Source organism: Pleurodeles waltl, chromosome 3_1 (assembly GCF_031143425.1).
Source record: "Pleurodeles waltl isolate 20211129_DDA chromosome 3_1, aPleWal1.hap1.20221129, whole genome shotgun sequence".
Taxonomy (NCBI): domain Eukaryota; kingdom Metazoa; phylum Chordata; class Amphibia; order Caudata; family Salamandridae; genus Pleurodeles; species Pleurodeles waltl.
In genome coordinates this window covers 45,310,128-45,324,095 of record NC_090440.1, presented here as the reverse complement: position 1 = coordinate 45,324,095, position 13,968 = coordinate 45,310,128, and positions in this window count along the sequence as shown.

Below are 13,968 nucleotides of genomic sequence, written 5' to 3'. Positions count from 1 at the left end.
CCTCTCACACACCTTATCGTTGTGCTGAACTCTCCTCATACACACACACCTGTAAATGGTGGCAAACTCCTCTCAATCATCTGGCCTCTCTTTCACAACTGTCCATGGTGCTGAAGTCCTCTTTTGCACCTGTCCCTGGTGCTGAACTCTCACATACATGCCTGTGGTGCTGAACTCCTAGCATTTTCTCGCCTGTCAGAGGGATTGAATTCCTGTCCTCTTTCTCACACTTGCCAGTGGTGCTGAGCTCCTCTCACACACCTGTCCAAAGGACTTAACTCCTGTCCTCTTTCTTCAACCTGCCAGTGGTGCTGAACTCCACTCACACACACACCTATCCTTGGTGCTGAACTCCTCTCAGACACCCGGCTTGTCTCTCACACCTGTCCATGGTGCTGAATTCCTGCCAGACACGCAGTCTCTCTCTGTCACACCTGTCCATGGTGCTGAACTCCTCTCTCACACCTGTCCATAGTGCTGAACCCTTACATACCTGTCTGTGGTGCTGAAGTCCTAGCATCTCACTCGCCTGTCAGAAGGACTGAACTCCTGTCCTCTTTCTCACTCCTGTCCATGGTGTTGAACTCCTCGGAGACACCCGGCCTCTCTCTCACACCTGTCCATGGTGCTGAACCCCTTTCACACACCCTTCCTTGGTGCTGAACTCCTCTCACACTCTCACCTGTCCATGGTCGCGAACTCCTTTCAGACATCCGGCCTCTCTCTCAGACCTGTCCATGGTGCTGAGCTCCTCTCTCACACCTGTCCATGGTGCTGAACTCTCACATACCTGCCTGTGTTGCTAAATTCCTTGCATCCCACTTGGGAAAGTAGGAAAGTACCATCTTGTCTGGCATGTTACCCCTATTTTCACTGTATGTATGTTTGTTTTTGCTCTTGTGTCACTGGGATCCTGCTAGGCAGGACCCCAGTGCTCATAGTGTATGCCCTGTATCTGTTCCCTGTGTGGTGCCTAACTGTATCAATGAGGCTCTCCTAACCAGAACCTCAGTGTTTATGCTCTCTCTGCTTTCTTAAATTGTCACTGCAGGCTATTGACTAATTTTACCAATTCTCATTGGCACACTGGTACACCCATATAATTCCCTTGTATATGGTACATAGGTACCCAGGGTATTGGGGTTGCAGGAGATCCCTATGGGCTGCAGCATTTCTTTCGCCACCCATAGGGAGCTCAGACAATTCTTACACAGGCCTGCCACTGCAGCCTGAGTGAAATAACGTCCACGTTATTTCATAGCCATTTTTCACTGCACATAAGTAACTTATAAGTCACCTATATGTCTAACCCTCACTTGGTCAAGGTTGGGTGCCAAGTTACTTAGTGTGTGGGCACCCTGGCACTAGCCAAGCTGCCCCCACATAGTTCAGGGAAAATTCCCCGAACTTTGTGAGTGCTGGGACACCATTACACGTGTGCACTGCACATAGGTCACTACCTATGTGTAGCGTCACCATGGTAACTCCGAACATGGCCATGTAACATGTCTAAGATCATGGAATTGTGACCCCAATATCATTCTGGTATTGGGGGTACAATTCCATGATCCCCCGGGTCTCTAGCACAGAACCCGGGTACTGCCAAACTGCCTTTCTGTGGTTTCCACTGCAGCTGCTGCCAACCCATCAGACAGGATTATGCCCTCCTGGGGTCTGGGCAGCCCTGACCCAGAAAGGCAAAACAATGGATTTCCTCTGAGAGAGGGTGTTACACCCTCTCCCTTTGGAAATAGGTGTGAAGGGCTGGGGAGGAGTAGCCTCCCCCAGTCTCTGGAAATGGTTTGATGGGCACAGATGGTGCCCATTTCTGCATAAGCCAGTATACACCGGTTCAGGGATCCCCCAGCCCTGCTCTGGTACGAAACTGGACAAAGGAAAGGGGAGTGACCACTCCTCTGACCAGTACCTCCCAGGGGAGGTACCCAGAGCTCTTCCAGTGTGTCCCAGACCTCTGCCATCTTGGATTCAGAGGTGTTGGGGGCACACTGGACTGCTCTGAGTGGCCAGTGCCAGCAGGTGACGTCAGAGACCCCATCTGATAGGCTCTTACCTATCTTGGTAGCCAAACCTCCTTTCTTGGTAGCCAAACCTCCTTCTCTGGCTATTTAGGGTCTCTCCTCTGGGGTATTCTTCAGATAACGAATGCAAGAGCTCACCAGAGTTCTTCTGCACTTCCCTCTTCGACTTCTACCAAGGATCGACCGCTAACTGCTCCAGGACGCCTGCAAAACCGCAACTAAGTAGCAAGATGACTCCCAGCAACATTGTAACACCTCATCCTACCGGCTTTCTCAACTGTTTCCTGGTGGTGCATGCTCTGAGGGCTGTCTGCCTTCACCCTGCACTGGAAGCCAAGAAGAAATCTCCTGTGGGTCGACGGGATCTTCCCCCTGGTAACGCAGGCACCAAAAAGCTGCATCACCGGTCCTCTGGGTACTCTCTCATCCTGACGAGCGTGGTTCCTGGAACACAGGAGCTAGATCCAAGTGACCCCTACAGTCCAGTTATCCTTCAGTCCAAGTTTGGTTGAGGTAAGTCCTTGCCTCCCCACACCAGACAGCAAACCTGTGTACTGTGTGATTTGCAGCTGCTCCGGCGCACTTCTCCAAGGATTCCTTTGTGCACAGCCTAGCCTGGGTCCCCAGCACTCCGTCCTGTAGTGCTCAACCCTCTGAGTTGGACTCCGACGTCGTGGGACCTTCCTTTTGTGACTCCGGTTTCACATATCTTCTAAGTGCCTGCTCTGGTACTACCGCGGGTGCTGTCTGCTTCTGCGGGGGCTCTCTGAGTTGCTGAGCGCCCTCTCTGTCTCCTCCTCCAAGGGGCGACATCCTGGTCTTTCCTGGTCCCCAGCAACACCCAAAAACCTCTACCGCGACCCTTGCAGCTAGCAAGGCTTGTTTGCGGTATTTCTGCATGGAAACACTTCTGCAACATCCACCACTCCGTGGGACACCTTCTATGCAAAGGAGAAGTTCCTAGCCCTTTTCGTTGTTGCAGAATCTTCGGCTTCTTTCACCCGGAGGCAGCCCTTTTGCACCTTCATCCGGGGTTTCCTGGGCTCCTGACCCCCCTGGACACTATCACGACTCTTGGACTTGGTCCCCTTGCCTTGCAGGTCCTCACGTCCAGGAATCCGTCTTCAGTGTTTTGCTGGTGCTTGTGGTTCTTGCAGAATCCCCCTATCACGACTATTGTGTCTTTCTGGGGTAGTAGGGTAGCTTTTCTCCTACTTTTCAGAGTCTTGGGGTGGGGTATCTTGACTGTTTTCTTACAGTCCCAGCGACCCTATACAAGCTCCCATAGGTCTGGGGTCCATTCGTGATTCACATTCCACTTTTGGAGTATATGGTTTGTGTTGCCCCTAGACCTATGTTCACCTATTGCATCCTATTGTGATTCTACATTGTTTGCACTGCTTTTCTTTCTGTTATTTACCTGTCCTGGGTTTGTGTACATATAACTTGTGTATATTGCTTACCTCCTAAGTGAGGGTATTCTCTGAGATACTTTTGGCATATTGTCATAAAAATAAAGTACCTTTATTTTTAGTAACTCTGAGTATTGTGTTTTCTTATGATATTGTGCTATATGATATAAGTGGTATAGTAGGAGCTTTGCATGCCTCCTAGTTCAGCCTAAGCTGCTTTGCCATAGCTACCTTCTATCAGCCTAAGCTGCTAGAAACACCTCTATTCTACTAATAAGGGATAACTGGACCTGGCACAGGGTGTAAGTACCACAAGGTGCCCACTATAAGCCAGGCCTGCCTCCTACACCACTCGCCTGTCAGAGGGACTGAACTCCTGTCCTCTTTATAACACCTGCCAGTGGTGCTGAAATCCTCTTGCACACCTATCCGAGGGACTGAACTCCTGTCCTCTTTCTCACGCTTGCCAGTGGTGCTGAACTTCTTTCACACACACCTGTCCATGTTGCTAAACTCCTGTCAGTCACCAGGCCTCTCTCTCACACCTGTCTATGGTGCTGAACTCTCACATACCTGCCTGTGTTGCTGAATTCCTAGCATCTCTCTCACCTGTCAGGGGGACCGACTCCCATCCTCTTTATCACACCTGCCAGTGGTGCTGATCTCCTCTCACACACACATGACTGAGGGACTGAACTCCTGTCCTCTTCCTCACACCTGCCAGTGGTTCTGTACTCCTCACACACACACACACACACACACGCACTCACCCTTCCATGGTGCTGAACTCCTCTCAGACACCTGGCCTCTCTCTCACACCTGTCCATGGTGGTGAACCCCTTTCACACACCTTTCTGTGGTGCTGAACTCCTCTCACACACACACCTCTCCGTGGTGGCGACACCTCTCAGTCATCCGGCCTCTCTTTCACACCTGTCCATGGTGCTGAAGTCCTCTCCCACACCTGTCCAAGGTGCTGAACTCTCACATACTTGCCTTGCGTGCTGAACTCCTAGCATCTTTCTTGCTTGCCAGAGGGACTGAATATCTGTCCTCTTTCTCACACTTGCCAGTGGTGCTGAACTCCTCTCACACACCTGTCCAAGGGACTGAACTCCTGTCCTCTTTCTCACACCTGCCAGTAGTGCTGAACTCCTCTCACACACACACACACACCTATCCATGGTGCTGAACTCCTTTCAAACACCCGGCCTGTCTCTCACACCTGTCCATTGTGCTGTGCTCAACTCTCACACCTGTCCATGGTGCTTATCTCTCACATACCTCTCCATGGCGCTGAGCTCCTAGGAACTCTCTCGCCTGTCCAAGGGACTGATCTCATGTACTTTTTCTCACACTTGCCAGTGGTACTAAACACCCCTCAGACACACTCAACTATCCATGGCGCTGAACTCCTCTCAGACACCCTCTCTGTCTCTCACACCTGTCCATGGTGTTAAACTCCTCTTTCTTAGCTGCCTGTGGTGCTGAACTCCTTGCATCTTTCTCGCCTGTCAGAGAGACTGAATTCCTGACCTCTTTCTCACACTTGACAGTGGTGCTGAACTCCTCTCACACACCTGTCCAAGGGACTGAACTCCTGTCCTCTTTCTCACACCTGCCAGTGGTGCTGAATTACTCTCACCCACACACACATGCCTATCCATGGTGCTGAACTCCTCTCAGACACCCGGCTTGTCTCTCACACCTGTCCATGGTGCTGAATTCCTGCCAGACACGCAGTCTCTCTCTGTCACACCTGTCCTTGGTGCTGAACTCCTCTCTCACACCTGTCCATAGTGCTGAACCCTTACATACCTGTCTGTGGTGCTGAACTCCTAGCATCTCACTCGCCTGTCAGAAGGACTGAACTCCTGTCCTCTTTCTCACACTTGTCCGTGTTGCTGAACTGCTCTCGCACACATGACTGAAGGACTGAACTCCTGTCCCCTTTCTCACTCCTGCCAGTGGTGCTGAACTCCTCTCACACACACACTCCTGTCCATGGTGTTGAACTCCTCTGAGACACCCGGCCTCTCTCTCACACCTGTCCATGGTTCTGAACCCCTTTCACACACCCTTCCTTGGTGCTGAACTCCTCTCACACTCTCACCTGTCCATGGTCGCGAACTCCTTTCAGACATCCGGCCTCTCTCTCAGACCTGTCCAGGGTGCTGAGCTCCTCTCTCGCACCTGTCCATGGTGCTGAACTCTCACATACCTGCCTGTGTTGCTAAATTCCTTGCATCCCACTTGTAGGAAAGTACCATCTTGTCTGGCATGTTACCCCTATTTTGACTGTATGTATGTTTGTTTTTGCTCTTGTGTCACTGGGATCCTGCTAGGCAGGACCCCAGTGCTCATAGTGTATGCCCTGTATGTGTTCTCTGTGTGGTGCCTAACTGTATCAATGAGGCTCTCCTAACCAGAACCTCAGTGTTTATGCTCTCTCTGCTTTCTAAAATTGTCACTGCAGGCTAGTGACTAATTTTACCAATTCTCATTGGCACACTGGTACACCCATATAATTCCCTTGTATATGGTACTTAGGTACTCAGGGTATTGGGGTTGCAGGAGATCCCTATGGGCTTCAGCATTTCTTTCGCCACCCATAGGGAGCTCAGACAATTCTTACACAGGCCTGCCACTGCAGCCTGAGTGAAATAACATCCACGTTATTTCACAGCCATTTTTCACTGCACATAAGTAACTTATAAGTCACCTATATGTCTAACCCTCACTTGGTGAAGGTTGGGTGCCAAGTTACTTAGTGTGTGGGCACCCTGGCACTAGCCAAGGTGCCCCCACATCGTTCAGGGAAAATTCCCCGAACTTTGTGAGTGCTGGGACACCATTACACGTGTGCACTGCACATAGGTCACTACCTATGTGTAGCGTCACCATGGTAACTCCGAACATGGCCATGTAACATGTCTAAGATCATGGAATTGTCACCCCAATATCATTCTGGTATTGGGGGTACAATTCCATGATCCTCCGGGTCTCTAGCACAGAACCCGGGTACTGCCAAACTGCCTATCCGTGGTTTCCACTGCAGCTGCTGCTGCTGCCAACCCATCAGACAGGATTATGCCCTCCTGGGGTCTGGGCAGCCCTGACCCAGGAAGGCAAAACAAAGGATTTCCTCTGAGAGAGGGTGTTACACCCTCTCCCTTTGGAAATAGGTGTGAAGGGCTGGGGAGGAGTAGCCACCCCCAGACTCTGGAAATGGTTTGATGAGCACAGATGGTGCCCATTTCTGCATAAGCCAGTCTACACCGGTTCAGGGATCCCCCAGCCCTGCTCTGGCACGAAACTGGACAAAGGAAAGGGGAGTGACCACTCCTCTGACCAGTACCTCCCAGGGGAGGTACCCAGAGCTCTTCCAGTGTGTCCCAGACCTCTGCCATCTTGGATTCAGAGGTGTTGGGGGCACACTGGACTGCTCTGAGTGGCCAGTGCCAGCAGGTGACGTCAGAGACCCCATCTGATAGGCTCTTACCTATCTTGGTAGCCAAACCTCCTTCCTTGGTAGCCAAACCTCTTTTTCTGGCTATTTAGGGTCTCTCCTCTTGGGTATTCTTCAGATAACGAATGCAAGAGCTCACCAGAGTTCTTCTGCACTTCCCTCTTCGACTTCTGCCAAGGATCGACCGCTAACTGCTCCAGGACGCCTGCAAAATCGCAACAAAGTAGCAAGATGACTACCAGCAACATTGTAACACCTCATCCTACCGGCTTTCTCAACTGTTTCCTGGTGGTGCATGCTCTGAGGGCTGTCTGCCTTCACCCTGCACTGGAAGCCAAGAAGAAATCTCCTGTGGGTCGACGGGATCTTCCCCCTGGTAACGCAGGCACCAAAAAGCTGCATCACCGGTCCTCTGGGTACTCTCTCATCCTGACGAGCGTGGTTCCTGGAACACAGGAGCTAGATCCAAGTGACCCCCACAGTCCAGTTATCCTTTAGTCCAAGTTTGGTGGAGGTAAGTCCTTGCCTCCCCACACCAGACAGCAAACCTGTGTACTGTGTGATTTGCAGCTGCTCCGGCTTCTGTGCACTTCTCCAAGGATTCCTTTGTGCACAGCCTAGCCTGGTTCCCCAGCACTCCGTCCTGTAGTGCTCAACCCTCTGAGTTGGACTCCGACGTCGTGGGACCTTCCTTTTGTGACTCCGGTTTCACATATCTTCTAAGTGCCTGCTCTGGTACTACCGCGGGTGCTGCCTGCTTCTGCGGGGGCTCTCTGAGTTGCTGAGTGCCCCCTCTGTCACCTCCTCCAAGGGGCAACATCCTGGTCTTTCCTGGTCCCCAGCAACACCCAAAAACCTCTACCGTGACCCTTGCAGTTAGCAAGGCTTGTTTGCGGTATTTCTGCATGGAAACACTTCTGCAACATCCACCACTCCGTGGGACACCTTCTATGCAAAGGAGAAGTTCCTAACCCTTTTCGTTGTTGCAGAATCTTTGGCTTCTTCCACCCAGAGGCAGCCCTTTTGCACCTTCATCTGGGGTTTCCTGGGCTCCTGACCCCCCTGGACACTATCACGACTCTTGGACTTGGTCCCCTTGCCTTGCAGGTCCTCACGTCCAGGAATCCGTCTTCAGTGTTTTGCTGGTGCTTGTGGTTCTTGCAGAATCCCCCTATCACGACTATTGTGTCTTTCTGGGGTAGTAGGGTAGCTTTTCTCCTACTTTTCAGAGTCTTGGGGTGGGGTATCTTGACTGTTTTCATACAGTCCCAGCGACCCTATACAAGCTCCCATAGGTCCGGGGTCCATTCATGATTCGCATTCCACTTTTGGAGTATATGGTTTGTGTTGCCCCTAGACCTATGTTCACCTATTGCATCCTATTGTGATTCTACATTGTTTGCACTGCTTTTCTTTCTGTTATTTACCTGTTCTGGGTTTGTGTACATATAACTTGTATATATTGCTTACCTCCTAAGTGAGGGTATTCTCTGAGATACTTTTGGCATATTGTCATAAAAATAAAGTACTTTTATTTTTAGTAACTCTGAGTATTGTGTTTTCTTATGATATTATGCTATATGATATAAGTGGTATAGTAGGAGCTTTGCATGCCTCCTAGTTCAGCCTAAGCTGCTTTGCCATAGCTACCTTCTATCAGCCTAAGCTGCTAGAAACACCTCTATTCTACTAATAAGGGATAACTGGACCTGGCACAGGGTGTAAGTACCAAAAGGTGCCCACTATAAGCCAGGCCTGCCTCCTACACCACTCGCCTGTCAGAGGGACTGAACTCCTGTCCTCTTTATAACACCTGCCAGTTGTGCTGAAATCCTCTTGCACACCTATCCGAGGGACTGAACTCCTGTCCTCTTTCTCACACTTGCCAGTGGTGCTGAACTCCTTTCATACACACCTGTCCATGTTGCTAAACTCCTGTCAGTTACCAGGCCTCTCTCTCACACCTGTCTATGGTGCTGAACTCTCACATACCTGCCTGTGTTGCTGAATTCCTAGCATCTCTCTCGCCTGTCAGGGGGCCTGAACTCCCGTCCTCTTTATCACACCTGCCAGTGGTGCTGATCTCCTCTCATACACACATGACTTAGGGACTGAACTCCTGTCCTCTTCCTCACACCTGCCAGTGGTGCTGTACTCCTCTCACACACACACACACACACACACACGTACTCACCCTTCCATGGTGCTGAACTCCTCTCAGACACCTGGCCTCTCTCTCACACCTGTCCATGGTGGTGAACCCCTTTCACACACCTTTCTGTGGTGCTGAACTCCTCTCACACACACACCTCTCCGTGGTGGCGAACTCCTCTCAGTCATCCGGCCTCTCTTTCACACCTGTCCATGGTGCCCGAAGTCCTCTCCCACACCTGTCCATGGTGCTGAACTCTCACATACTTGCCTGTCGTGCTGAACTCCTAGCATCTTTCTTGCTTGTCAGAGGGACTGAATATCTGTCCTCTTTCTCACACTTGCCAGTGGTGCTGAACTCCTCTCACACACCTGTCCAAGGGACTGAACTCCTGTCCTCTTTCTCACACCTGCCAGTGGTGCTGAACTCCTCTCACACACACACACACCTATCCATGGTGCTGAACTCCTTTCAAACACCCGGCCTCTCACTCACACCTGTCCATGGTGCTGTGCTCATCTCTCACACCTGTCCACGGTGCTTATCTCTCACATACCTCTCCATGGTGCTGAGCTCCTAGGAACTCTCTCGCCTGTCCAAGGGACTGATCTCATGTACTTTTTCTCACACTTGCCAGTGGTACTAAACGCCCCTCAGACACACTCAACTATCCATGGCGCTGAACTCCTCTCAGACACCCTCTCTGTCTCTCACACCTGTCCATGGTGCTGAACCCTCCCATACCTGCCTGTGGTGCTGAACTCCTAGCATCTCTCTCGCCTGTCAGAGCGACATCCAAACATACACACACACACACACCTGTCTATGGTGCTGAACTCCTGTCAGACACCCGGCCTCTCTCTCACACCTGTACATGGCGCTGAACTCCTCTCAGACACTCTGCCTCTCTCTCATTCCTGTCCTCTTTCTCACACTTGCCAATGGTACTGAGCTCCTCTCTCACACCTGTCCATGGTGCTGAACCCTCACATACCTGCCTGTGGTGCTGAACTCTTAGCATCTGAGTCGCCTGTCAGGTCAGAGGGACTAAATTCCTCTCACGCACACACACAACTGTCCATGGTGCTTAACTCCTCTCAGACACCGGGGCTCTCACGTGTCCATGGTGCTGAACACCTCTCACACACCTTTCCGTGGTGCTGAACTCCTCACACACACACACACACACACAATTTGTCCATGGTGGCAAACTCCTCTCAGTCATCCGGCCTCTCTTTCACATCTGTCCCTGGTGCTGAAGCCCTCTCTCACACCTGTCCATGGTGCTGAACTCCTAACTTCTCTCTCACTTGTCAGAGGGACTGAACTCCTGTCTTCTTTATCACACCTGCCAATGGTGCTGAAATCCTCTCACACACCTCAACAGAGGACTGGACTCCTGTCCTCTTTCTCACACTTGCCAGAGGTGCTGAACTCCTCTCTCACACACAAACACACCTGTCCGTGGTGCTGAACTCCTCTCGGACACCCAGCCTCTCTCTCACACCTGCCCATGGTGCTGAATTCTCACATACGTGCCTTTGTTGCTAAATTCCTAGCATCTAGCTCACCTCTCAGAGGGACTGAACTCCTCTCCTCTTTCTCACACTTGTCCATGGTGCTGAACTCCTCTCACACACACACACACACCTATCCATGGTGCTGAACTCCTCTCACACACATGCAAACACACCTGCCCATGGTGCTGAACTCTCACATAACTGCCTTTGTTGCTAAATTCCTAGCATCTAGCTCGCCTCTCAGAGGGAATTAACTCCTCTCCTCTTTCTCATACTTATCCATGGTGCTGAACTCCTCTCACACACACAAGACAGAGGGACTGAACTCCTGTCCTCTTTCTCACACCTGCCAGTGGTGCTGTACTCCTCACACACACACACACACCTGCCCATGGCACCCGGCCTCTCTCTCACACCTGTCCATGTTGCTGAACTCCTCTCAGTCACCTGGCCTCTCTCTCACACCTGTCTATGGTGCTGAACTCTCATGTACCTGCCTGTGTTGCTGAATTCCTAGCATCTCTATTCGCCTGTCAGAGGGACTGAACTCCTGTCCTCTTTATAACACCTGCCAGTGGTGCTGAAATCCTCTTGCACACCTATCCGAGGGACTGAACTCCTGTCCTCTTTCTCACACTTGCCAGTGGTGCTGAACTCCTTTCACACACACCTGTCCATGTTGCTAAACTCCTGTCAGTCACCAGGCCTCTCTCTCACACCTGTCTATGGTGCTGAACTCTCACATACCTGCCTGTGTTGCTGAATTCCTAGCATCTCTCTCGCCTGTCAGGGGGACTGAACTCCCATCCTCTTTATCACACCTGCCGGTGGTGCTGATCTCCTCTCACACACACATGACTGAGGGACTGAACTCCTGTCCTCTTCCTCACACCTGCCAGTGGTGCTGTACTCCTCACACACACACACACACACGCACTCACCCTTCCATGGTGCTGAACTCCTCTCAGACACCTGGCCTCTCTCTCACACCTGTCCATGGTGGTGAACCCCTTTCACACACCTTTCTGTGGTGCTGAACTCCTCTCACACACACACCTCTCCGTGGTGGCGAACTACTCTCAGTCATCCGGCCTCTCTTTCACACCTGTCCATGGTGCCCGAAGTCCTCTCCCACACCTGTCCATGGTGCTAAACTCTCACATACTTGCCTGTCGTGCTAAACTCCTAGCATCTTTCTTGCTGGCCAGAGGGACTGAATATCTGTCCTCTTTCTCACACTTGCCAGTGGTGCTGAACTCCTCTCACACACCTGTCCAAGGGACTGAACTCCTGTCCTCTTTCTCTCACCTGCCAGTAGTGCTGAACTCCTCTCACACACACACACACACACCTATCCATGGTGCTGAACTCCTTTCAAACACCCGGCCTCTCTCTCACACCTGTCCATTGTGCTGTGCTCATCTCTCACACCTGTCCATGGTGCTTATCTCTCACATACCTCTCCATGGTGCTGAGCTCCAAGGAACTCTCTCGCCTGTCCAAGGGACTGATCTCATGTACTTTTTCTCACACTTGCCAGTGGTACTAAACACCCCTCAGACACACTCAACTATCCATGGCGCTGAACTCCTCTCAGACACCCTCTCTGTCTCTCACACCTGTCCATGGTGTTAAACTCCTCTTTCTTAGCTGCCTGTGGTGCTGAACTCCTTGCATCTTTCTCGCCTGTCAGAGAGACTGAATTCCTGACCTCTTTCTCACACTTGACAGTGGTGCTGAACTCCTCTCACACACCTGTCCAAGGGACTGAACTCCTGTCCTCTTTCTCACACCTGCCAGTGGTGCTGAATTACTCTCACCCACACACACATGCCTATCCATGGTGCTGAACTCCTCTCAGACACCCGGCTTGTCTCTCACACCTGTCCATGGTGCTGAATTCCTGCCAGACACGCAGTCTCTCTCTGTCACACCTGTCCTTGGTGCTGAACTCCTCTTTCACACCTGTCCATAGTGCTGAACCCTTACATACCTGTCTGTGGTGCTGAACTCCTAGCATCTCACTCGCCTGTCAGAAGGACTGAACTCCTGTCCTCTTTCTCACACTTGTCCGTGTTGCTGAACTGCTCTCGCACACATGACTGAAGGACTGAACTCCTGTCCCCTTTCTCACTCCTGCCAGTGGTGCTGAACTCCTCTCACACACACACTCCTGTCCATGGTGTTGAACTCCTCTGAGACACCCGGCCTCTCTCTCACACCTGTCCATGGTTCTGAACCCCTTTCACACACCCTTCCTTGGTGCTGAACTCCTCTCTCACTCTCACCTGTCCATGGTCGCGAACTCCTTTCAGACATCCGGCCTCTCTCTCAGACCTGTCCAGGGTGCTGAGCTCCTCTCTCGCACCTGTCCATGGTGCTGAACTCTCACATACCTGCCTGTGTTGCTAAATTCCTTGCATCCCACTTGTAGGAAAGTACCATCTTGTCTGGCATGTTACCCCTATTTTGACTGTATGTATGTTTGTTTTTGCTCTTGTGTCACTGGGATCCTGCTAGGCAGGACCCCAGTGCTCATAGTGTATGCCCTGTATGTGTTCCCTGTGTGGTGCCTAACTGTATCAATGAGGCTCTCCTAACCAGAACCTCAGTGTTTATGCTCTCTCTGCTTTCTAAAATTGTCACTGCAGGCTAGTGACTAATTTTACCAATTCTCATTGGCACACTGGTACACCCATATAATTCCCTTGTATATGGTACTTAGGTACTCAGGGTATTGGGGTTGCAGGAGATCCCTATGGGCTTCAGCATTTCTTTCGCCACCCATAGGGAGCTCAGACAATTCTTACACAGGCCTGCCACTGCAGCCTGAGTGAAATAACGTCCAGGTTATTTCACAGCCATTTTTCACTGCACATTAGTAACTTATAAGTCACCTATATGTCTAACCCTCACTTGGTGAAGGTTGGGTGCCAAGTTACTTAGTGTGTGGGCACCCTGGCACTAGCCAAGGTGCCCCCACATCGTTCAGGGAAAATTCCCCGAACTTTGTGAGTGCTGGGACACCATTACACGTGTGCACTGCACATAGGTCACTACCTATGTGTAGCGTCACCATGGTAACTCCGAACATGGCCATGTAACATGTCTAAGATCATGGAATTGTCAACCCAATATCATTCTGGTATTGGGGGTACAATTCCATGATCCTCCGGGTCTCTAGCACAGAACCCGGGTACTGCCAAACTGCCTTTCCGTGGTTTCCACTGCAGCTGCTGCTGCTGCCAACCCATCAGACAGGATTATGCCCTCCAGGGGTCTGGGCAGCCCTGACCCAGGAAGGCAAAACAAAGGATTTCCTCTGAGAGAGGGTGTTACACCCTCTCCCTTTGGAAATAGGTGTGAAGGGCTGGGG